Source organism: Phacochoerus africanus, chromosome 15 (assembly GCF_016906955.1).
Source record: "Phacochoerus africanus isolate WHEZ1 chromosome 15, ROS_Pafr_v1, whole genome shotgun sequence".
Taxonomy (NCBI): domain Eukaryota; kingdom Metazoa; phylum Chordata; class Mammalia; order Artiodactyla; family Suidae; genus Phacochoerus; species Phacochoerus africanus.
The window spans coordinates 65219884-65245347 of record NC_062558.1 but is presented as its reverse complement, the minus strand read 5'-3'; the positions used below and the strand labels follow the sequence as shown (position 1 = coordinate 65245347).

At 41.5% G+C, this 25464-nt stretch overlaps 1 protein-coding gene across 2 annotated transcripts in view; it reads left to right on the top strand.

The window, feature by feature from the left end:
- The first annotated feature begins 6530 nt into the window (after positions 1–6530).
- RHOBTB1 (Rho related BTB domain containing 1) overlaps positions 6531–25464 on the top strand; it is a 73244-nt gene continuing 54310 nt past the window's right edge. The window contains exons 1-2 of one of the 2 annotated variants that reach the window (XM_047760158.1): positions 6531–6764; positions 8846–8896. The gene's annotated coding sequence lies outside the window, so the exon portion shown is untranslated. The remainder of the gene's footprint in view (positions 6765–8845; positions 8897–25464) is intronic. The other variant, XM_047760159.1, reaches the window with a different exon arrangement.

Genomic DNA, 25464 nt, shown 5'->3' with positions numbered 1-25464 from the left:
GGATGAGTGACTGATTTTTGGTCCTCCCGAATCAAAGGACATCCTGTGTTGCACGGTATTTTTAAATGGCTTCATGATGAGTAATTTTACACTTATCAGGGTGTATAAAGCTTCACATTTTACAAGACATTTCCCACAAACATTTTTACTTAGTCTTAACGAACTTTATGGAAAGTTATTATTCTCATCCTCATTTTATATACAGAAATTTTAAATCCAACGAAGGAAGGAACTAGCACAGAATTACATCACTAGTTGGTGGGGCAGCCAAAATACAATACTGCTTTCCTACTCTCCATTACTCTATGCTCCCTTTTATGTGTTTGGGTGTTTGTTTTTTACTTATTTTGTGTGTGTGTCTTTTGTCTTTTTAGGGCCTCACGCATGGCACAGGGAGGTTCCCAGGCTAGGGGTCGAATTGGGGCTGCAGCTGCCAACCTATGCCACAGGCACAGCAACGCAGGAGCCAAGCTGCGTCTGTGACCTAGACCACAGCTCACGGCACCACCGAATCCTTAATCCACTGAGCAAGGCCAGGGATCGAACCCATGTCCTCATGGATACTAGTCAGGTTCATTAACCACTAAGCCATGACAGGAATTCCAGTTTTTGATTAATTTCATGAAGGGAAACTGTTTTGTATTTTTTGTATGAAACAGTTGGTCCAGCAAGATAGCCTTACACACGCTGTGACACATAAATCTCGTCATTTATTTTTAATTCAGCAAAGTTGAAGTCTAGCATCAACACCTTTGGTAATATAGGAGCATAGCTTACTTTGAACAAATATCCCTTTCACATGCAGATATTTTTTCCCAGTTCAGAACTGTACTTTTTTTACTTTAAAAAAAAAATTCAAAGATCATGTGCATTAGACTATTGTGTTTTTCTTTTTTAGAGGTATGCCATACATGTTTTACAATTAGCAATGCCATATTAAACAAAGCCGGGCAGAGGACCATAAAAGCTATTTGCAGCCTCCTCTTATACACGCTGAGCTAGACCAGTGGAACACCATCTTGGTAAGAGAGATTTTGACAGGAAGATGAATGTAGTTAGAACTGCCGTGCTTGCAAAATCACATTTTTACCAAACTTGCCCCACTGCAACACAAAACCTAATGAATGGATCCATACAGAAAGGGTTTTATGCAAATCTGCGCAAATACATTTAATACGCTCTAAGAAAAAGGATACTTTTTTGTCTATTTCCAACACATGGCCTATATATGCCCTCCAGTAATATAGGAACTCTAATTGAAAAAGCATGTTCACCTTCATAGAAATGACAACTAAAAAATGCTTCTATCTTTAAATGGGTAGCCAAGGAAATGCCAAGATTGGATCTACTAGATTAGCACGAGTGTTCTTTTATAAAAATATATATACTTTTCAAAAAAAGCTTCTCCTAGAAACTGCATTAAGACCAATAACAATAACTAGATGACAAACCCAAGTTTTATATAAAGGGCATCTCCTTCAGTTGATTCCCACAGCCAAAGCTGGCGGAGATTTCCCCAGAACAGTAGACAGGAAATAGGAACTTCACAGACCCCAAGAGCAGGTTTGAGTGACAAGTGAGATAAATTCCAAAGCAGTCAAAACCTGACACAGCTGGGCTACTGAGGCTAAAAGGTTTTCACTCTTACACAAGTGAAAGTAATTCAGGTGAACCGATTCGGTGAAAGCGATTCTGTCCCTGTGGTACTTGGGATAAAAAGGGCACAGGATAGTAGGATATTCCATGTTGATGCATCAACAACAGCAAAGCTGGGGGAGTGTGCCCCTGACAGAATGCTGAACCAGGCCCAGGCCCCAGAGCAGTCTGACATCTGGGAGAATCACCTACTCTGGCAGAAAGACTAGAGATCCTCAAAGCAAGAAAAAGTTTACAGAGAAACAGAGGGCCCGGGAGGCTCAGGTCATTTCCTTCTGGATCCCTCAAGACTACGCGTTGGTGAAGAGCCCAGAAGAGGGTCTTCCTTACCTTCTGCCATCACTCGCTCGAGCCGCACAAAGCCTCCTGCCTGCTGCCTGGGTGGGGGAGCCCGAGCCCCGGTTCTTCCGGGAAGCTGGCATGGAAGACGGTGTTGACAAGGAAGGCGCCCCCAAACACTGCTGAAGTCCAGTGCCCGCGGGCCTCACTCTGCAGAAGCACCTCTTCAAAGTCAGGAAACCGAAAATGTTAGCTCGCACGTCACTCACTAAGCCTCCAGCCCCCAGATTCTGTAGCGTACAGCAAAGTTGTCGGAGGTTTCAGGTAAACACCGGGAATCCGTTCCTACAGCTGTTTCTCCATATCTTTCTACCAAACACATCCCTTTCTAAAATAGGCGCATGGGTGCACATACTTTTTTGGCATCTTCAAATGCTGGTGGTGCTTATCCATGAAATTTCCCCATAACACCTGGAACTCGCCACCTAGAATAACATCATCTAAACAGCCACAGGCAGCATCACATCTTGCATCCAAGAAAGAAGAGACGGACTGTGCAAAGTGAGCCTCCCTCAGGCTTTTAGGGCAGCCATAGCCACATCCCCATGGCGAGGGCCGCTGGAGGAGGTATCTGTGCCTGCGCGGTGGCCCCGCCTCCACTACGTAGGCTCTGGCCACAGGCTGCCCAGGTTCTGGGTGTTGGTTACCCACAGCTGAAAAGCAGGTTCATCAAAGATTCCCAAAAAAGACCCTCTCTAAAGGAGGTTTAGGTAAGCACTGGAGAATACTTTATTTAAATACCTGAGAATATTCTCCATAAAGGGGATGGCAATAGAAATGTTGAATAGTGATTGAATTGAAGAGTTATCTTGAGGTAGCATTTAGTTTGCAATGTGAAAATTCTATGATCCCAGAATGTATTTTTGGAAAAAAAAAATAATTCCCAAAACTCAGTAGTTAAAAAAAAAAAATCTAGTCATAAAATAGGCCAAAGATATGAACAGATATTTCAGTAAAGAAGAGATATGGATGGCAGGTGAGAGGCCGTTCAACATCACTAGTCATTAGGGAAATCCAGCCTAAAACCACAGGGACTTGTCCCTACAAAACTCTTGAACAATTGAAATTAAAAAAAAAAAAATAGTGATAACACCAAATGCCGGTGAGAATGTGGAGAAACTAGATTTCTCATACATTACTTGTGGGAATGTAAAATGGTACAGCCACTCTGGAATACAGTTTGATGGTTTCTTAGCATATGACCCAGCAATGGCATTCTTGGGCATTCATCCAAAGAAATAAAAACTGAAGTTCTCACAAATACCTACAATATGATGTTTACAAAAGTGTTTTTCTTAATAGCGAAATACTGTAAGCTACTCAAAAGTCCTTCAGTGGAAAAATGAATGAACAAATTTTGGTATGTCCATCTAATAGAAATTTATTCCGCAATGAGAAAAAATGAGCTATTGATATAGGCAACACTCTGGATGAACTTCAAGAGCATTATGCCTAATTTAAAAAAATTAATTCAATCTTAAAACATTACATACTGTATGTTCTTATTAATATAAGCCTCAAAATGACAAAATTCTAGAGATGGAGAACTGATTAATGGCTGGTGGGAGGATGCAAACACCATGAGTTAGCATGAAGTTTTTTTATGAGAATGAAACAGTTCTGTATCTTTATTGTGGGAATTTTTTTTAATCCTATGACTTTGGTAAATCATTACCATAAAAGACAGTCAAAAGTTTTTGCACTGCTTTTGTGCAATGTCGGTTTAACTAAGTTTAAGTACCAATTATACTTATTAAAAGTGGATGGTATTGATTTCATTACAAGCAACAATTTTAGTATACAAATGTGGATTCTTCTGTGATAATAACAAAAACAGGGATACATTCATGGCATTGATTCAGGGGATTATTTGCTATTGTTACTTTTCTCTCCTTTCCTATAGGCAAAATATAGTCTGTACTCCTTGCTGCATTTCCTCCAACTTTTCCACAGTCAGTGGTTTCATTTGTAAATTATGGGAGCCATATAGCACAATTGTGGCAACCTCCTCCTCAGATCACTGCCCTGGTTTGGAAGGACTTCCTAAAACAGTGACTTTTCTCTGCCATACCTGAATTATTGTTTACACCAGTTTATTTTCCTGGAAGGTCTTCCAGTCAATTTTCCTCAGATTTAGGCATCCAAGTGGGTAATTCCATTGATGACTCTGGGTTTTTTGCCCCCTATGGAAGAAGCATCCTTTGGAAACCTATCTGAACTTTGGTGCCCCCTGGAGGTGGATGGCAACATTGAAACAGTTGCCTACCAACTGGGATCTTTGTATAGGTCCTTCTGGCCCTAATACCTACCTACTGCTTAAACATGCCACTTAACTGTTTTTAATTTATAACTGAGGAAATGAAAGAAATTGAGAAAAAGCATGATGTCAAAAAGCCAGTTAGTGATAAAATAAGGCCTTGGCACCGGCTGACTCTGGTGCAAATGCAACTGACAAAACCTTAGAAAACTACTTCTGTGTGCCCCAGTTTCCTCTTCCATAAAATGGTTATGTTAATAATGCATCTACCTCATCCGTTGTTATGAGGCTTAATTGAGAAAATGTGTTTGAAACCTTCTAATTTAGCCCATTGCCTGCCACATGTGAAGGCCATAATACATGTTGATTCCTATTTCTTTTGAGTTTCTACACTATTTCTTAGCCCCCAGGGCAGTTTGAAGAGAAATGGCTTGCAATAAAGAGGACTGATTGCCAAGAGTGAACAGGGTTAATTAACTTTTCCCAAGAAATGTGTTTTTGAAAAAAAAAATGTATATTGATTAAGCCTTTCAAAATGGAGTCACTTTTAAATAGACACAGTGGAGTCTGCTTTGTGCCAAGTAAATGATCACCCCCTCGTGTATCTGTCTTGAAGTTCATAGAGGAGACTCTCATACTTGTTTTTTATTGTCCTCTCTTCTGGGTATCAAAGATTGGAGACTATTAACTCCATTTCCAAAGACAGTTCAGGGAAGATGGCTTAAACAAAACAGGTTGTCCTTAATAACTTTCCTTGTAAAAACATTGAATTTCATTATGCTTTGGGATCTCTGGGGGATTCAGAGAGCACCAGTCAAGATTTTGTCTCCAAAATGGAACATAATCTAGTGGGAAGAGAAGGAATATGCAGTGAACTAAAACTCATCTGGGGATCCTGGGAAGGGAGAATATTCCATCTGAGAAACTGAAGATAATTTCTTGGAAGAAAATGAGGGATAGAGAGGTTTGTTTGCATTTATAATTTTTCCTAATATTCTGTTTCTTGAGGGATAACACAAAGAGACAGCCCTTGCAATCAAATATGGCTCTCTTTCCCTTTTGAGGTTTGTATCCTGCAGAACCTCAGGAATCCATGACCTGAGAACTCCTTGGGGATTAAGGACACATTGTTGCCTTCTTTGTATCCCCAGTCCTCACTACACAGCCTTCTCACTAAAGGTTTATTAAATGAATGAATCCCTTAAGGTGGCTGAACACATCAATACATTTACCCCCCAACTGGCTTTTTCTAGGCTGGGTGTGAGGGGGTTTAAAGCACACTAATTTTAAAAGGCCGACTGAAAGCTCCTTGAGGCCCTGCAACAAGTGGGTTGTGTTCATTGTCACCTCCTTAGCTCTTGACAGAGTACCTGCCCTACTATAGGCACTAAACACGTATCTGTCCTGCAAATGCTTGAAAACTACCCCTGGTCTTTTCCTTCAGAGCTCACAGTCAGTCTGGAACGATGAGACAGAGTTCATGAGGGATGACTGCAGTGGGTATCTGAGCATTCTGACAACCCATGAGGGGCCAGAAGTCAATTTCACTTCCTCACTCAGCCATGTATAGGAGGTTGTGAATCTCCTTCGGGTGGGGACAGCCGGTGCGTCCTTATGCCCCTGCGGGGATCCCCCTCGAGCCAAGTCACAGAGGCAGGTAACCCAGAGGGGGGGAGCCCGCCGGCACGTGCATCGCCCAGGGGAGGAGGAGGCTGGGCTAACGCAGCCCTTAGTCAGCAGCTGGGTTCGGGTTTTGAAACAATAGCCTATGTCCTCCCTCGGAGTCCGCGGCCGGTCAGCTCTTAGGGGGAAGAAAGCCATGCTGCCCAGCTGGTTAGTGGCCCAACTTACTTCTCCAGAGCCTGGGACAAAGGGCCAGCAATTGTACGGGAGTGGGTGGGGCGCCGGGGACAGAGAACGGGGGGCACAGGTCGCCCGGCCCCTCCCCTGCCGGCGGGGAGGGCTGGGGTCTTCCAGGTTCCGCGCACGTTCTTTCCCAGCAGCCCGCCTCCCAGCCGGGGCCCCCAGAGTCTGCAGGAGGCCGAGGCACCCTCGCCACCCGCGCCCCAGCGCCCAGACACACCAGGCCCGGGTTTCATGAATGAAATCCAATCGCGTGGATATAAATAGCCGCGAAGGCTGCTCACGTCACCCAGCGAGCGGCGGCCGCCACAGCGGCGGAGCTGGGTGCCGAGCGCTCGGCTCCGCCCGGTCAGGCAGCCTGGGAACGGGGTGGGGGCCTGAGGAAAAGGGGAGGGCTGGGGGCGGAAAGGGGCGAGCCCCTCTCGGCCCGCACCGGGAAGAGCGGCCGCGGCGCCGGGTGAGCCCGCCAGGCCGGGCAGTGCCATGCTGCCTTTGTGCAAAGTTGGGCGGCGGGCGGCACGCCGCGCGCAGGGGCCCCGCACGCCCGCGAGCGCGCGCGGCCGTGGCTGCTGCTGAGTGGCTGGGGGCCCTCCCCCCCTGCTCCCCAGCCCTTGAAGGCGGAGAGAGCTCGCGTCCCGCTCGGCTCCGGGTAGGTTCTGTGTCGTGAGTGCGCTATGCTATGAAACTTCTCTGAGCAGCTGCCGCCGGAGCCCCCGCCGCCCCGGCCCCGGCGGGCGGCAGGTGGGGGGCCCGGGCCGCGCCACGCGGCCGGCAGCGTCCCAAGACCGAGTGGTGGAACCCAGCTGCTCTGGGAGCCGCCCTCGCCCCTCTGCGAGGCCCGGAAGCCCACACATCAGAGGCCAGCAGAAGAGATTTCTAGGAGCGCCCGCACAGCCGCACCCCTAACTTGGAGCAGAGAAAATGCACAACAGGCACCCTTAGCAGACGGGCTGCGCCAGGGAGAGGGTGGTGCCGCGCGACCAGAGGGCTCCTTTCCCTGGAAGGACAGTGTTGGGGAGCCAGAGGGACTGCGGAGGGGGATACGCTAGCCCCTTGGGCGTTTGCACCCCCTGGAGAGTTAGTTGATCGGTCAGCCCACAGTTTGGTGCTCCCCACCCCCAGCCCGTGGCCATGGAGTCTGTTGTGAGTTGCTGTGACAACAGGAGGAGCTGCCATGGGCTTGCAGCACACCTTACCCAGTCTCTGCGTGCTCAGTTTTCGGGGAGAAAAACAGGGTGGGAGTGGGAGGAAGACGTGCAGACAAGGGAATCCAGCCCCCTCGGGGAGGGGGGGGAAAGGGAATGGAAGGCGCAACTATGTGAAAATATATCATTAAATCCTACTGTTAGCTCCGCCGTTTCTATCCTTAACGGTATCAAACATCTCAACTGAGGAGCAATGTCAATATTTAGACTTGGACAAGCCAGAAAGTTAGAAGGGAGTGCCAAGCGCAGGGTTTTGACTTGGCTTTGCACGTCAGCACACAAGCTGTGCCTTTAGAGCTGACTGTACACATTTGCTAGGGGAAAAAAATGCATGAAGATTGATATATACACAAAGGCACCCAGACCCAGGAAGATCTAGGAAGTTATGACCAGATGAGTCGCCTTGACTTTGAACTTCCCCCAACCTGTGCTGTCCCAGGCAGCTCTGCTGGACCCCAGCCAGACGCTCAGCTTGAGGTTTCCCTAGTTTGGGGCTCCCCCACCACCAACCGGGCTAGTGCTGCTTATTCTCCGCTGTACTGCGTACAAAAGTACTGTTATCAGTAGTTTTCATCTTTGAAACTGTCCTCTCAATGTCAGCAGATATAAATAGCCAAAAGGCTCTATTTGTTTGATTTCGGCAAACTCTAGGCTTTTCTAAACATACGCTGATAAGTTTGTTTACAAACACTTCAGAAATTTGGAATTATATTTCATTTCCAATAACTCTGTAGATGCAGAAGAGAGTCACTGGTTGCTAGAAAAGAAACACAGTCTCTTTGCAATACAAGTAATGTCTTCATACTGCTCCGCAGATGGGGTAGGCAGCAAATTATCATTAAGCAGAGTTTCCTCTGGGATTCGTGGGTTATATCTGGACATATTAGTGTTTAACTTGTTCATCTCAGTGTGGAAGACTTTGAAAAATCATTATGAAGTAATAAAATCATAGTCAGTGTTCTAAACTTGCCCGTTGATTGTTGTTTTCTCAAATCGCAACGGTAGTGTAAATTGAAGTCCACAGGGCTATGTGTGTGTGTGTGTGTGATCCCAGAGGTGGAAATAGAAACACAGGTAGCTTGGTTTCACTGTCACAACAGTATAACTTATTAACTACACCAGTGTAATTTAATAGGAAAAACTGGAATCATTTGGACTTTTGTTTATGATATTGTCTAAAAATATTTTAAAGGAATAGCATGTCCACTTCTTTGATTTCTGTATTGTAAAATGTCTAGAAGGTTTTCCTTGTTCCTATATATGGGTGTGTGGCAAAATGCTTTTTTGGTATCAGCCCCAAATGCTCAGAAATACATTTTCAGAAATGCTACCCAAAGTTACAGCTCTTTCGGGAGGTATATGACCCCAAGAAATGCCATTAACGCGGACACTCAGCAAAAGTAAAGCAGATTCTGCCCTTGGGTGTGGGGTGCAGGGGGAACAATGTATGTTGAAAGCGTCAGCGGCTCCCCATGTGTTCCTGGCAAGCAGTAGGATTTATAAAGTATTTCTCTCTTTCATGTAGGTAAGTCCAGCTGGGAGCAGGGTATTCTGTTCTTCACTTCCAGCAAGCCAGGTCAGTGTCTTTGTGCAAACCCATTACCAGAGATTGATGACATCCTGTGTCTAATTCTGAGTGTGCATTTCAGAACAAGTGTCTTCCTCGTTTGTCTTAAAACAGTGTGTCCTGGTTTTTTTTTTTTTTTAATTGACTCAATTATGAATATCACAACTTTAATGATTATTAAAAGTATTCTCCTTACTCTTTGAGTAAAATGGCACTAAAACGGGCCTTGAATCAGTTTGTTCTTTGTAAGACTCTTTTTGGGGGGGGATCGGGTGGTGCCAGAATAGATGAAGATACTCGGGATTTGAGTGCTTGATAATTAGGATTTTACATCTATCCTAATCTTAGGGCTCTAGAGCTGAAAGAAAATTGATATAATAATAGTTGACATTTTGAGCATGAACCAAAGTTCAAGTAATGTGCTGCATTCTTTGCACTTCTGTTTTCATTGTGCTTTAAAACAAAACAAAACAACAACAAAAAAAAACCCTGTGAGGTGAAACTACTCTCTTGGTCTCCAAAGGACAGGTGAAGAATTGAAAGTCAAGAGAGGTTAGGTAACAGGTTCAATTTTCTGCTTCTAGTAAATGGAAGAAATAGAAAAAAAAAATTTTTTTTAATTCTGTCTTACTCCAAAACCTGAATTCCCTAGTTTGGAAAACCTTCTCCAATAGAGAAACTGGGGCCAAGAAAGGTGAAGTGACCTAACTAAAATAACGTAGTAATTACAGCTTATGTAATAACATTCGGTGGCACAGCTGTTACCAAAAAAAATAAATTCCATTCTCTTAAGTAAACCAGCAAAAATTATAAGCATTTATGTGTACTTTCTGGCATGGCCCCAGGTACAAATTTAAGAAAGTTTTTACCATGGGGTCTCTTGTCTTAAGGATTTTACAAACAGATTTAAAAGACAAGATATTAAACATTCATGCAGAAAAAATGAGAAAATAAATCAAGACCATACATGCCAAAAGTATGAACTGAGGGTAAATGGTACATTTAGAAGAAGTTCCGCATTTTCCACCCTGTGGGATTACTTTGCAAACCCTTGTATACATGGGGGAAAAATTTCCAAGCACATTTTTGTCTAGATAGATAGATAGGATGAGAGTTTAGAGAAAGACAGAATGTAGAATTTCAACCCTAGAGGGAGAGATTATGCATTCCTTTAGAACCGCTAAATTACTGTATCTCAGACTCAAGGTGTTATTGCTTCAAAAGTGTTGAAACAAAATTGTGAGCTGTCTGAATCTGCACAGCATCTTTGAGAAAGCATTACAGTTTGGCATGGTACTTAAGAGTACTGGATTCCTTCTGGAACCTCAATTTAAAGATAAATCTCAAATGTGCCACACAGATAAATTTGGATACATAATAGATAAACCCCAACTAAAGTCCTGGAAAAGGCCAGTATTTAAAGATGAAGCAGGACATTTTCAGTTTTTGTTGACAAACTTCTCTTCTCTCCCCTTCCACACTCCCCTCCCACTTCTTGTAGAAGAACTTGTAACATTTGTTAATCCTTCTCCGGGAGTATCATGTAAATGGGAAATAAAAAATGAAATGGGGAGTAAATGACTAAAGAGGCCTTTCTGCATCGTCTTTTTGAATGTACTGATACCTCCAACTCAAGCTAATAACTCTTAAAGCTTAATTAGTTGAGATACATTTAACCACTTAAGGAGTTGTTATAAGCTGTCCTGAAACAACTTTATCCTGTAAAAGTTGTTACTATAGTGCATCATTACAAAATAGATTGTAAGAGCACTATTAGACTGGGAAGATCCTGCTACAGGTTAAGACCTCATCGTCAACTGATATTGGGTTAGCTATGACAACAGTAGATTGTAAATTATCAATAAAAAAACTATAAACTATAATCACTTAAAGAGTAAAATAATACTCTGCATCCTGTAATATTAGCACCAAAAGAGATTTTAGAAAATACATAGTATCTCTAGTAATAATTTAATTAACAATCATTTGTTTGATTTTTTTGAACTTCAGAGGCTTTGGTTAATATGCTTGACATCTCAAAACATGCCTGGAGAGATCTGAAATTTTACTATGTTTCTGGCTCAGGAAAGTTACCTTAGAGAACAGGCATCTTGTCTTTAACCTTTCTCTGGGACTTCCTTTTAGAAAACCAGCAGTTCGGTCTCATTATTTGAGCCTCACTCTAGCATCTCCTAATAGGCTCCAAAGAGTACAGGTGATGTAAATCTGGTTCTCGTGCTCATCTTCTTTCCTCCACCCAGGCTTCCCACCAATGTCACAACATCAAAACAAAATTTGGAGAGGGGAGGAGACATAAGGCACAAAAAGTGTGGTGTATTTAGGAAGAGGGCAGGAGATTGGAGAGTGAGTGGAGGGTGGAGGGGGAGAGGTGGGAAAAGGGAGAGCTGGGGGGAGGGCAAGAGGCTGTCACTCAGATGCATGGGTTGTGTAGGGTTTAGTTATTTATATGTCAGCATCGGAATTGTTTATTTGCTTGTTTTAGTTTATAAACAAATTGAAGTCACCTTCTCCTCTTCCTAGAGTCTTTGGTTCCTTGTGCTCCAAGGGCTGAAACTGGGAAATGGGCAAATAGAGACAGCCACTCTTTCCAGATGCCCCAGGACACTCTTGGCTTCAGACACTCCCTCCAGTTATCCTGTCAAGTACAGCAGCATATCTCTGATGAGATTTTATCCTCTAAGGAGTGAATTAGAAAGTTTGACAAAGAAAGAGATAGATGCCAGTAGGTCCAGAAGCAGCTCCCTTACAGTTCGCCACCCTGTACCTGAGTTTACTTATTGCATAGATGCAGGTGATGATGATGTTATGATCTCGGGCTCCATCCCTCGGTGGAGAAATTTCATTTGAACTGTTACCCAAATATGGTCCAAACCCCTAATGCCCACTGGGCTAACAATAACCGGTACTTACTCTCCTACTAGATGTCAGATGCTTTGTCTAGCTAATATTTGTTATTAGTCACAATTTTATAGAAGCAAAAAGGAAACCAGATATGTTAAGTCAAAGAACTGATTGGAGGAAGAGCTTGGATTTATACCCAGATCTGCCTAAGAACTTGAATATATATTGGGGGGAGGGAGCATTTCATTTCTAAACATTAAATTCCAGGTTACTTTTGCAGATGGTAGAGTATAGGAAGTAAGTAATTATTCATATGGGTTTTGTGCATTTGGGTTTGTTTCATTTTTGATTTGGTACCTCTGGAACCACACAGCAGTCTTGCCTGGACAAATTTGTTAACTCTTCAGGTCATTTCTAGTATATTTTGATGGAAGGCACTATCTTAAACAGTTGCATCATGGACCCAGAAAGATTCTTAAGGATACTTAATCCAGCCTCACGTAGGTTAAAAAAAAAAAAAAAACTGCCACCCCGAGAAGCAATGTAACTTACCCATTCTCTTAAATAATAAGGGACACAGCCAGAATTGAACCCAAGTGTCCAAGGACCAGCCTAGAGCTTGTATCTATTACATAACACTGCCTGAAACATGCCAAGTTTTCTAAACCCTCCAACATAGCCAAAAATTACAGCTATCAGGTTTGAAATACATCTGAAACCTAATATACATCCAGAAATGGGTGATAAGAGGATTCCAGCCGTGTAAAGATATGGTGGGTACTAGAATAAACCTCACTTACCTTCACTGATGTCAAGAGAAACCAGTTTTTTTGGTTTTTTTTAAGGCTGAACCCACAGCGTATGGAAATTCCTAGGCTAGGGGTCAAATCAGAGCTGCAGCTGCCGGCCTACACCACAGGCACAGCAACACAGGATCCAAGCCGTGTCTGCAACCTATACCACAGCTCATGGCAAAGCCAGATCCCTGACCCATTGAGAGAAGCCAGGGGTTGAACCTGCATCTTCATGGATCCTAGTTGGTTCTTAACCCACTGAGCCACAATGGGAATTTCCCAGTCTTTCCTCTTATTCACAACATAACAGGTCCCCCACTCTGATCCCTTCTAAGCTGTCTTTGTTGAGAAACTTTTGTAAATCAAGTGTGGAGCTTTTTAATTTTGTCTGGTGGAATTCTGGCTTTTTATTAACTAAATGACATGAGTGACATACTTCTTTGGACCTCACTTTGCTCATCTGTAAAATGGGGACAGTGAAACCTCACTCAGGACTATGAGGATGTTATAAAATGACATGGGTAAAACAGTAGATGCTCAATAAGGGTGACTTTTCAGCCTTGCTATAGTGTTTCAAGGGAAAATATGATTACCCATGAGGGCAGTTGTATTGTTTTGCTGCAAAATGTCCTGGAGTCATGTGAATGCTGATATTGTAAGGGATGGTTATAGTGACCTTTCCTCTCCAGTGAAAACAGGCCTAGCAGTGTCTCTGAGTGGCCCGGTCACAATTACATTGGTTTTCTTCACGCTCCAGGATTGCCAAGGTTTTCTTGAATTATTTTCATGCTTCAGTTTCTGCTGCAAATTAATACCAAGCTCCTCCTGTAGATTTGTAGCTCTCATTTCCTCCTAGGCACTGTTTAAGCATCTATCAGGTTTTCCAGGTAGACTTTTGCATCTCAAAGCAGCTACAATATTTTCAGCCAAAGCAAAAGAAATATTCCCTGAGAATACTGTTGCCAGTAAAACATTTGCGCTTTCAATTTCAAAAGATGAGACTTTTCTCCTATCATTTCAATTAAGTCTAGTATTGAATCTTTCCTGTGCGCTGACCCTATCTTTTCTTTTTGTCCTGGGTTGCTGACTGATACACTGATGGGAAAAGCATAAACACTACTATCTCCTCCTTTCCTCCTCAGCACTTGATAGCCACCCTGGCCTAAATTACACCTCCGGGAAGTATTTCATCACCCTCCTCTCCCCAGCTGCCACTTTGTCCTGTGGCACTTGCTGCCCTGCTTTGGGTTTTTGGAACCAAGTCTTTGGCAGTATCACATATGTGAAGAAAAGCTCCTGTTAGGATTTTTTTTTTCTTCCTTGTCCTCCCCCTGCCCCACCTTTTAAATTAATAATCCAGCTGTCCTAGAAGAGCCTTCATTTTCCCTGAAAAGTCCCAGTTTCCCCTTTCAGTATTTGACAAATGTGTATCTCAGGATGTAGGTCCTCTTCAGGTTGAAGGGTAGTGATTGTGTGTTTCCCCCAGTGCTATGGCTAAACAGGTGGGAGACACTTAAAGATTACCAGTTGCTAGGTGGTTCCTAACCTGATTACTAGTCTCAAACTAGTTATATGTTTTAGCTCATGCCAAGTAGTTTATTTTTAAAGCAGTGCTTCTCAGACTTTGATGTGCAGACAGATCACCTGAGCATCTTGATAAACAGCAGATTCTGATTCAGAAGTTCTGGGGTTCGACCAGGGATGATGCATTTCTCGTGGGCCCCTCACCGATGCCAGTGCTGTGGGTCTAAGGGCTGCGTAGTGAGTCTCTCTAAGGGTAGTCATTACTCTATCTTAAGCTGAAAGTCATGCCTTAGAGGCTTTAAGACTCCCACCTTTGTTTGCTTCTTTCTTAAATCATAATAGAGAGTCACAGGATCTTAAACTTGAAAGGGATGTGCTAGAAAAATCAGCCAGCACCCTGGAGGGAAAAAAAAAGTGCATTTATTTACATACATGCATAACTTGGTACACATTTTGCCAACATAAAGAATGTGTGTAGCATACCATTTATAAATACTAATAAAGACCACTCTTTATTGTAAACTCCATTTAGCTAATTGTGTTTTACAAAACTCTCGTTGACTTTTGCTGAACTCATCTACCCAGAGTCTACCTATGGTACACTTGATGAGTGTAACTCCAGGATAAATGCTAGCTGATATTTTCCATTATGTTAATGAGTAAGACAAAAGTGAAACAACAAAGACATATGTCAGAACTGTCCTCATTCATCAAAGATAGAGGTAACTTCTTTGCTGAACCAGATAATAGTTTTTAAAGACTATAAGGATATTTTCTTAAATGCACTATTTATAATGCAACAGCTACACATATAACACACTTTTAAGTTTAATCTGCATTATTAACATTTTAAAAATCATTTTCTTAAGGCAATCAACAGAACAATAAAGCAAGCCCTGATTGGAGTGGTTGCCAATTTCTGTCATCTAAATACTTCCATCATTGCCAACTTCAAGCCACCACTATGACTGAGTGTAGAGTTAGAAAGAGATGGCACGATAGCATACCGTTTTATAGTATTTCCCCCATGTTGATAAAATTGGTGTAAATAACCTCAAAAAATAGGTAACAGTAAATGTAGTAAAATAGGGTGCTGAGTTTTGAGTATTTACTACTTTTGTTTTTAGTGTAATTTATTTAATAGAAATGTTATATAATTTAATTTTAAATAGTGACTCTCCTTTAATAGGCTGGCAAAAAAAAAAACCCTGAAAATGTAACAGTTGGTGCATGTATAGTAGGGGCTGACTTTAGCATACCACTAGATGTAGATCATCTGGTCCAGTAACTCTCAACCTTTGCTAGACATCAGAATACCCCCAGGAAATTTATAAGCTATAGTCTTAGTAGATTCATGCTAGGACCCAGGAATCTGAATTTAAAATATTTTTTAATTGAGCTGCATCTTATTTAAAGAAAAATACACAAACTGAAAGTATATAACTTAAAGAATTATCACACACTGAACACACCCACATAACCAGCACCTATATATAGAAACAGCATTACCAGTACCCAAAATCCCTTCTTAAGCCCCTAGTCAAGCACTACCCAATTGAGGCAAGCATTGTCAACCTCATACCATGGGTTAGTTTTGCCTAATATTGAACTTTTATATAAATGCAATCTCTTTTGTGTCTGGCTTTTCCACCTCAATATTATGTTTATAAGATTCATAGTGACATATGTAGCAGTTGTCCATCCATTTTTAGTACTGTATAATATTCCATGGTGAGTACACCTCAATTTGTTATTTGCATATCCATCATGCTGTTGATGGTTTGTTTCCAGTTGTTGGCTGCTTGGAATAGTGCTGCCAAGGACATTCTTGTACAAGCAGAAGTATTCAAAACAAAACAAATTCCCCCAGTGATTCCGATGAGCAGCTGATTTCTTCACTGCCTCCTCTGCAGTTCCCCTTCCTCTCTTTTATTTCCCGTATGATAGGACCAAGGCTATTGATTCTTTTGTGTGAATGCCCTTTTAGTACCTTAAGCCACGAAGCTGTGCACTTCCATTCATTATAGCATGTTCTCCTGGCTCTTTTCAATATAGGTTTACCACCACCCCCTTTCATCAAGACATCTGCTCTTGTGTGCTCTAAATAGGGATGAGATTTGGCTTCACATCAATAGCATGGAGGAATAATAGACATGGTGGAGATGAAGCCAAGGCTAAATTTGGCAGCTGATCATTAAGGCTCCTGGAAAGAGGCTTCAAGGAAGGGAAATTGTTTCCCTTTGTGTGTGTCAAACAAAAATCAACAATAAATCTTTGAAATAGTTCAGATTCTCATTTTTTAAAAAAATTCATTTCTTTGAAGTAGACCAGGAATCTCTTCTGACACAAGAATTGAAATCTCTCAAAGTCTCACGACTTGATCTGGAAAGAGATTTCCCCACAGGCTTGTTCCTACACCTTGTGAGCAGCTGGTGTATCCGTGGTGCATTGTTCTAGACTAAGTGGCCATGTAGTTTTTATGATTGGGTTTATTGAGGTATTTGTTCCTTTGATAGAAGTCAAGGCAGCTCAATGATCAGGAGCTCCAAGATGATACTATTGATGAGTGGGTTGGCTGCTCAGAATTGAAAGAAAACTGCTAGGAGCAACAATGCTGTTTCCTACTATATGAAAGACAGTCCACATAAAGCTTTCATGATATGTAGAGAGAAAGTAAGCAACAGACATTAATCCCACAGAATGAAAGAAGAATGTGTTCTCACACACAAGTGTTGTAATATCTAGTTTTCCCACCTCCCCACCCTCACTTTTTTGTAAAGTGTCTCTGTTATAAAATAACACATTCTCATTATGAAATGATGGAATATGTAGGTAAGGAAAAGAAAAATCAATTATAAACCTACTTGGCATTAATATTTTACTATATCTCTATCCCAAATGTTCCTGTGTATATTTACTTTCATAATTTTTAAGGAATGATATTACTTATGAACCTCTAACTATAATAATAAATGTACTCCTGTAACACATTTTTGATTCCTATATACTCTTCCATTATATGGACACTTTTTAAAAATCAATTCCCTCTGGTTGGATTTCTAAAATTGTTTCCAGTATTTTGTTTCCACAGTAATATGATGAGCATTCTTTTACTGGAATCTTTTTGTAATCCTGAGTATTTTTCTAGGAATAAAATCCTATAATTGGATGAAGGTTATGGACATTTTAAAGTCTTCTGAGTTCCTGCGGCATTTTAAAATAATGATACTGTCTTCCACTCCCACAAACAGTGCCTCATCCTGCTTTTAAAAAAATGTACAGTCTTTCATGTAATAATTCCTACCAAGCTCTGGAGCACATACGAACTTGTTCTGCAAATACTATCTGGAAACGACACATTGCTTCAGCCAATAACCTCAGATAAAATAGGAGATTTTTAATCCACCATTACTTTTGCATTTTGGGTCTAACTTTGCTAAGAAATCCTGGGGGGGGGGGGTCGGGAACGGGGAAACAGTTTTCTTTATGCACCTGAATCAGAGCATAATCTAATCCTAACTGACACATTATAGTCTCATAAATGATTAAAGGGGATTGTTTGACTGTCATCATAGCTGAAGTTTTCACAGCAGGTGGTCTCTCTGGTGCTACCGAAGCTGACCCAAGTGACATCTTTAGGGAATACTTTCAATGAGAATCTTATGACAGAGGACTGTAGAGACTTGCCTACATGAAGATGGATTGTTTAAACACATCTAGTCTGCAGTCTTGATATTAGTTTTCTCCAACGAGTGCTTTGACATCTCTTTAAAGACTTGACCATTATTTTAATTATTAGTTCTTGACACAGCTTCCTCATCCAGCCCTTAGCTAAGGTTCACCCACATGAGGACTACAGGCTCCCCAAAAATAACATAAAGGAGCTTTTGTTGCATCATTTTTTTTAACTTTAATAAAGTGTATTGAGGTCTAACCTGCATAGAGAAATGTGTATGAATCGCAAGTGTGCAGTTTGATGAATTTTTGCAAACTGAACATAACCTATATAGCCAGCATCTATATCAAGAACCAGATACCACCAGCACCCCAATTGTGGTCCCCACCTCACAGCACTCTCAGTGTGTTTGAACCACTCCAAATTTTATGTTCTGGGTAAGTCACTAATTTACAGAATTTGATTTTTCTGTGAACCCTTACTTTATAAGAGCTAGCTGCAGTCAGCTTTAATCAAGCTGTCTCCCTTGTAACTGAAAATATGTAGAATTTGCCTTTCCAAGTAAAGATTATAACATTAAATTCATGTACTGAGTGTGCATCAGTATTTATGTTTTGTGATTTATAGGTACACAAATACATAAAATGAATACAAACAAATTTGGAGCTTTTTGGTAATGAATATAAGCTGTTTATCCAACTTTAAAAATCTTAACTACCATTGATTGCCACACAATAGTTCACGTGCTAAGTTTCCAAACAATTTCTTAAACGTGCTCATTTAAGTTACCATAAGTATTCCCTTTGAACACTCAGAATTTAAAAGCTAAGAATTTTTCATCTTCTCTTTGAGATAGAATTGTACATATGTGTCCTCATTGTCCACAGCTCTCTATTTTGGTTCAGTTTCTGTGATATTCAGCAAGATGTCATTTAGATTCCTATGTGTTTTTTTCTTTTAGTAGAGAGCTTGAGTCAGAAAAAAAGAAAAAACAGGTTTAACAAGCTCGCTATGCTTTTTAAATACATGGTTTTGAAAACCAACTTCTGCATCATCAAAAATAATTTTCTATTATATCAGGTTGTACCAGTGTACTCACAGTAGAATGAACAATCAAGGGTTATACATATGTACTCATTACTTCTTTCAGAAGCTAAAATACTGTTCCCATTATAGAAGTAATACATCTAAGAATATTATTCAGCCATAAAAAGTAATGAAGTACTAATACATGCTACAACATGGATGAGCTTAAAAAACATTATGTTACATAAAAGAAGACCAAAGGCTATATGTATGGTTCCATTTATAAGAAATGTCTAGAATAGGAAAATCCATAGAGATGAAAATAAATTAATGGTTTCCAGACCTAGAGGGAGGAGGGAATGGGAATGACTGCTAATGTGGCACAAGGTTTCTTTTAGGGATGATGAAAATGTTCAAGAATTATACAGTGGGAATAGTTGTATAACTTCATGAATACAAAAAAAAAAAACTCTGAATTGCACACTTTAAAAGGGCGTGTTTTATGGCATGTGAATTTGATCTCAGTTTACAAAAAAACAGGAAATATTGGAGTTCCCTAGTGGCTCATCGGGTTAAGGATCCAGTGTTGTCACTGCCATGGCTCTGGTTACTACTGTGGCATGGGTTCAATCCCTAGCCAGTTAACTTCTGCATGCCTAGAGCACTGCCAAGAAAAAAAAAAAAAGTCTATATTTTCACTGTAGACGATTTGGAAACTAAAGGAAAGTAGAAAAAAATGGCAACAAGTTATAGTCCCATTGTCCAGCTGTAATCACTGTTATCTCTTCCGTGTACTTCCTTCAAATTTATTTTCCATGTATTGTTGTTGCAGGAGGAAGAGATTGGTGTTGTTTCCTTTTAGATGACAGAAACCCAGTTATTATATTTTATGTATTCATGGAAAAAATAAAAATCATTATTAAAAAAAATTTATGTATTCACACACCAATATCCGCCCATCTGCCCTCCAAAGAAAAGGGCAGGTTCCCAAGGAAGTTGCACTTCTTTGGCTGAAGCAAATCCAAGTGAGAGAAGCAGAGAGCAGTGACCAGCCCTAGGAGAGGGGATGAAATAGCACGTGAAGGGAAAGATGTCGGGTTCAGAGAGGCAGAAAGACAGATCTGAGCAGTTGCCATGAGAGGCAGAACTCTTCAGGGAAACATTCCAAAGAGACTCTTTCAGAGTTTTGCTGCAAGATGCCTGATACATTATGTAAACCACAGCTCTCTATTCTTAAATACCCATATTGTTTGCATGGTTTTCTAAAAGTCACATTTTTGTTTCTTTTAGATGTGTCCCTGTACTAAGATGGTATTTCGAGTGAGAGAATGAGGAGGCCCAGTTTCAAGTTACACGTATTTGTTTATTCTGCATAGTTTTCATCAACTACATTTCAGATTACTAGCCTGCACTTTCCCCTTAATAGTGGAACATTAGTGTTTCTCTATATTATTGCAAACGCAATGTAAATGTACTTTTAATTAATGATAATCTTAATAGATTATGCCTACTGTGTTCTCTTGATGGCTGGATTGTATAATGACTAAAATATTTTGCAAGCATTACCTAATTTCATCTTCCCAACAGGCCGTTGAAGGAGTTGATTATCCCCAGTTTACAGATAAGGAAATAGAGGCTTAGAGTGATTAAGTAATTTGCCCAGGATCCCATACAACTACCTTAGTTAATTATCCCACCACTCTCATGGATTTAGGTGGTTTTCATTTTTTCTTATTTTTAATAAGGATATGATAAATATGTTTACTTTTAAAACATCTTCCATTTATAGCCATTTCCTTAGATGGGTATTTTTAAAATTTGCAAGTAGTTGAGTTTTTTGGTTGCTTTCATAAAACCTTTCTTCTTTTTAATTTATTTCTTTGTGGCTAGAGAGTTTGGGTGACATAACTTATGTTCTGGGGGATATTTGTCCTTGTGGTTGGTCCACATATAGTCAACTTTTATAAACGTGCCAAGAACACTTGAAAGCAAAGCAGTCTCTTACAGGTTTTTTAAAATCTAGGTTATCTATTAACTCAATCATACTTTTTATGCTATTTAGGCTTTTCATGTGTTGTTTTTCATTTTTGCTTTCTTTTTCTCCCCCCCCCCCCCCCACCTTTTTATGGCCACACTTGTGGTATATGGAAGTTCCCAGGCCAGGGGTCAAATTGGAGTTGCAGCTGCAGGTATGTGCCACATCCACAGCAATGCCATATCCGAGCCATGTCTGCAACATACCCCGCAGCTCACAGCAATGCCAAATTGCTAACCCACTGAGAGGGGCTACGGATCCTCGTGGATACTAGTCAAGTCTTAACCTACTGAGCCACCACGGGAAGTCCCTCATTTTTGTTTTCTTAATCTGATGGCAAATCTGATTTTTCAATCTCATGTGTCAGTTATTTGCATGAATTTCTCCTTACAGAATTGGTCTTCGTTTTTATTACATGACTTATGGTCTATGATTGTATTATGAATTGCCCCTTATTTTAACCTTCTAATTATCTTTTATGAATCATTTTTCCATATAAATTTGAAACCAAAATCTGAATAACTGTAGGCTGGTCTTCTATTCTCAGTTGGTTTTGGTTTCCACAGTTCTTTAAAACCAAAATGCCCATTTTTAAAAATTTTTTAACTTTTAATTATCTCAGGGTGTTTTGGCAAGTATGTTAAATAGTTTAATTCCTTAAAGACATTTGATTTTTTTGCCCAGAGTGTTTGATATCTAAAAATAATTTTATGCTGCCCTCACATCAGTATTCATTTGACCAGATTCAGAAACTTGTCACTATGTCCTTTTTCTTTGAAGGTTCTGTATGTGTTTTTCCGCTGTGTGAAAATACCCTGTTAGCGAAGTGTATGGTCATCCTTAGTATTATTTCTTGATAGAAATGCTTTTGGCCATTAGTTTTAGAAGATGATTTGCTAAAATACGGATAGGATTATTATACAATTATTTTTGGCTGAAAAAATGTATAGATTTGGAATCTTCTTTTCTTCTTCTTCTTCTCCTCCTCCTTCCCACCCAGAACATCCTCTTTTTAGTATTGGGAAAGTTTTGTTCTAGTAAGCCATGCTCGGCAACCTCGTTTCTTCAAAAGCCCTGCTATCTAGAGGATTGCTTTTCAACAGTTAGCCTCTTTATCTAATATCTTCCGTTACATCCTTTTCAGATGGCCTTCCTTCTATATTTAGAATTTCTCATGTTTGGCCTCTGCCTCACTAATTCATTTTACCACATTGTCAAGTCTGCTATTGACTGTTGCCAGTGTGGTTTGAATTTGGCTGTCTTGTTTTTCATGTATACGTGGGCTTTACTTATCTTACCCTACTGCCTACTTAGAGCCTCATCTACTGTTAGTTTATATACCTGCATTATCTTTTGCATGAGCAAGTTCATGGATTGGATTTTTTTTAATTTTCCTTCTGCTGTTTCTTATAGCCTATCTACTTTAGTAGAAGACCTTTCCTCTATGTCTTTAGGTGACTGCGTGTCCTTTTCTGTGTCACGGTTTTTAATAGACCGTATGTTGAATGATCCCTGTTTACTTCGTCTGTGTAGAAAAGGTTTTATGCTGGCCTAGGATTGACATATATTTATTCCAAATGCTTGGATAACCCTAGGTTCATCAGAGACAAAGGCACATCTAGAGAGACCCAGGAACCCACCCATTCCCCAGTGGACCAGCAAAGCTGCTCAGTTTGGTCAGGTTGAGAGAACTTTGGAGGGTGAGTTAAGGACAATGGTGAGGAATGTCACCACTGAAGCTATGCCAGCCTTCTACCTTAGGGATTGTGCCCCCCTCAGCCCGCCCTCTCTTGCATCAACCTCACAAGATCAGTCTCTTCTGTTTACAATGTTAAAACTGAAAAAACCTGGTTGAGCAGGCTGAAGGAAGCAAAAATGAAACAGTATCTCTCCCAATGCTCAGTGCTGTCCACCTAGTTCATCCTTGGTTGGTGTGATGCAAGGAATACTCCTTGCCGATGGCAGTGTGCCAGTTTCACAGTGGCTTTCCAGTGGCTCTGTAGTTTCCTCTTTCCACCCTTAGCCCAGTCAGTCCAGCTACCTCACCCCAGACCACAGGCATCTGTGGCAGATAGCATCCAGATTCCCTCCAGGCCAACTCTTTGCCCTATTGAAATGGGCAGTGGGCTGGTCTTTAGTGAAACTTTCCATTTGGTTCCATGGAAGCAAATTGGACAGAGGCCAGTCCAGTCTCTGGTACATGGTGACACCTTATTACTAGTTTCTGGTTCTGTTTTGGAATCTCTTATCTGTACAGAATAAAGTTAATTTCAGCGAGATGGGAGTGGAAGAGAATCCGAGGTTTCTGTTCTTTCATTGCTGACTTGCCTTGAAGTCCAGCAAATTGCCTTTTGGGATGTGGCTCTTTTAGGTAAAGATTGAACTTCTTCCAGGCTCACTTTCATATCAAGTATAAACATTTCTCCCTCTTTAGTGGCTACACCTGACCTCTTTGTCTCCTCCTTTTCCAGCCAAACAGTGACTCACCAGAAAGTGTTGGGAGTCCCTTGAATTAGGATGTCAAAGTCTAAAAGTGGATGAGAACTCTATGGAGACCCTTCCATAGAAATATTCTTAAGACTCATAAACTGGCTCTAAATGCTAGAGTACAGGAGTTCCTGTCATGGCGCAGTGGTTAACGAATCCATCTAGGAACCATGAGGTTGTGGGTTCGGTTCCTGCCCTTGCTCAGTGGGTTAACGATCCGGCGTTGCCGTGAGCTGTGGTGTAGGTTGAAGACGCAGCTCGGATCCCGCGTTGCTGTGGCTCTGGCGTAGGCCGGTGGCTACAGCTCCGATTCGACCCCTAGCCTGGGAACCTCCATATGCCACAGGAACGGCCCAAGAAATAGCAAAACAAACAAACAAACAAAAACACTAGAGTACAGTGCAAGACTCCACCCCTTTATTTTTCTAAATCAAATCCAGCCCTAAGCCACTCCTGTCTGCCTGTATCAGGGCTCCTCCCTGCCCCCTCTGCCCTCCTGTTTGGGGGAGTAGCCTGGACCTTGGTCCTTTGTGGTTCCCATGGTTACTGATACTCTTCCTGCTGGGGCGCCATGGCCGGTGGTGCCATCTGTCGGAGGCTGCTCTCGTGATGGGCCACACAGATGTCCCTCAACATGTTCCTCTCACAGACTGCCTGCTGCTTTTGAGGCCACAGGTTCATGATCAGTCTCAAGAGACAGCCAAATGTGAGGTCTTGGTCAGCTCCAGGAGGATGGTTTCCTAAGGAAGATGGAGTAGCTGTACTTTTCAATGCAATTGAATGATTATTTATTGAAGGCCAGGCATATAGGTGAGGCACCATGAAAAGATGTGGTTTTAAAAATGAATAACAGTCTTCATTGTCAAAAATGCATAATCTTTGTGGAGTGGAAGCAAGATACATAAAAGCATAATTGTCAGTATTACGAGTTGGAATTCAGTCAATACCATGGGAGACAGTATAAAGGGAGTATGTGCTAAGTGGATCTCCTTCCAAAATGAACTTGAATCTGTCTGCTTTGCTCCATCTCTGCTTCCCTATTCCCAGCCACCATCCTCTCCCTCCTGAGGCACTTAGAAGCCACCTTACTGGGCCTTCTACCCCTGCTCATAAGCCCCACAGCCATCTCAATGATACCGTGATACTTTTAAAAAGCAAATCAAGGAGTTTCCACTGTGTCGAGCATCCAGCATTGCCTCGGCTGTGGCATAGGTTGCAGCTGCGGCTCAAATTCAACCCCTGGCCCGGGGACTTCCATATATCAGGGGGGTATCCAAAAAAATAGAAAGAAAATTTTTTTTAACAAAATAAAAAGCAAACCAGAACCTGTTACTTCTCTGCCTAAAACTCTTCAGTGATGAATCACTGCATTGAGAATAAAAAGCCAAACTCCTGACAGTGGCCTAAAAGGCTGGATGTGATCTGGCCCCAGCCTGCTCTGCAGTCTTCCCTCTCCCCAATCCCCTCCACCTGAGCTTTTCCCACCCGTTTCCTTTCCCATCTCACAACAGGCCCTGCTCATTCTTCAGGGAGCAAGAAAATGCTCCTGATGGAGGCCCCCCTCCCGCCCCCAGCCATCATTTTCTCTCATAACACCTTTCGTTTGTTCTCCAGGAGCTTTTCCAGTGTGTGATGATGTCCCCCTGCGGGATTGCCTCGCCCCACCTGACTGAGAGGTCCATGAGGGCAAGCACCACACCTGACCTATCCACTGCCATCCACCTGCAGGCCTGGCACCCACTCAGTGCTCAGCCTCTACTTCTTTAGAACTAAGAAGCCTGAGTCCTAAAGGTAGAAAACCATTTCAGCAGGTGGATCAGGGGCAAGGAGAAAAGGCATTTGAGCAGAAATAGTGGCGTAATCAACACTGTCAAAGGAGAGGATCCATGGCATCTTTGTAGCCAAAAGTAGATCAGGAACGTCACACACATGTTTACCTGGGCTGGTTTTGAAACCCTGTCCTGGAATGTTTATGCCTCTTTTAAACTGTTTTCCATGTTGTTTGTTTTTCAATTGAGATGCCCTTTAGTAAGTGAAGAGATAGAAGAGGAATTTCTACCCCTGCCCACCCACTGACTGAATTTTTAAAAGAGAGAGAATATGATCCGCTTTAGGTCTTCACCTGGCTCTGCTAAGGAGAATGAGTGAATGTTTTAAAAAACTGCCTCTATAT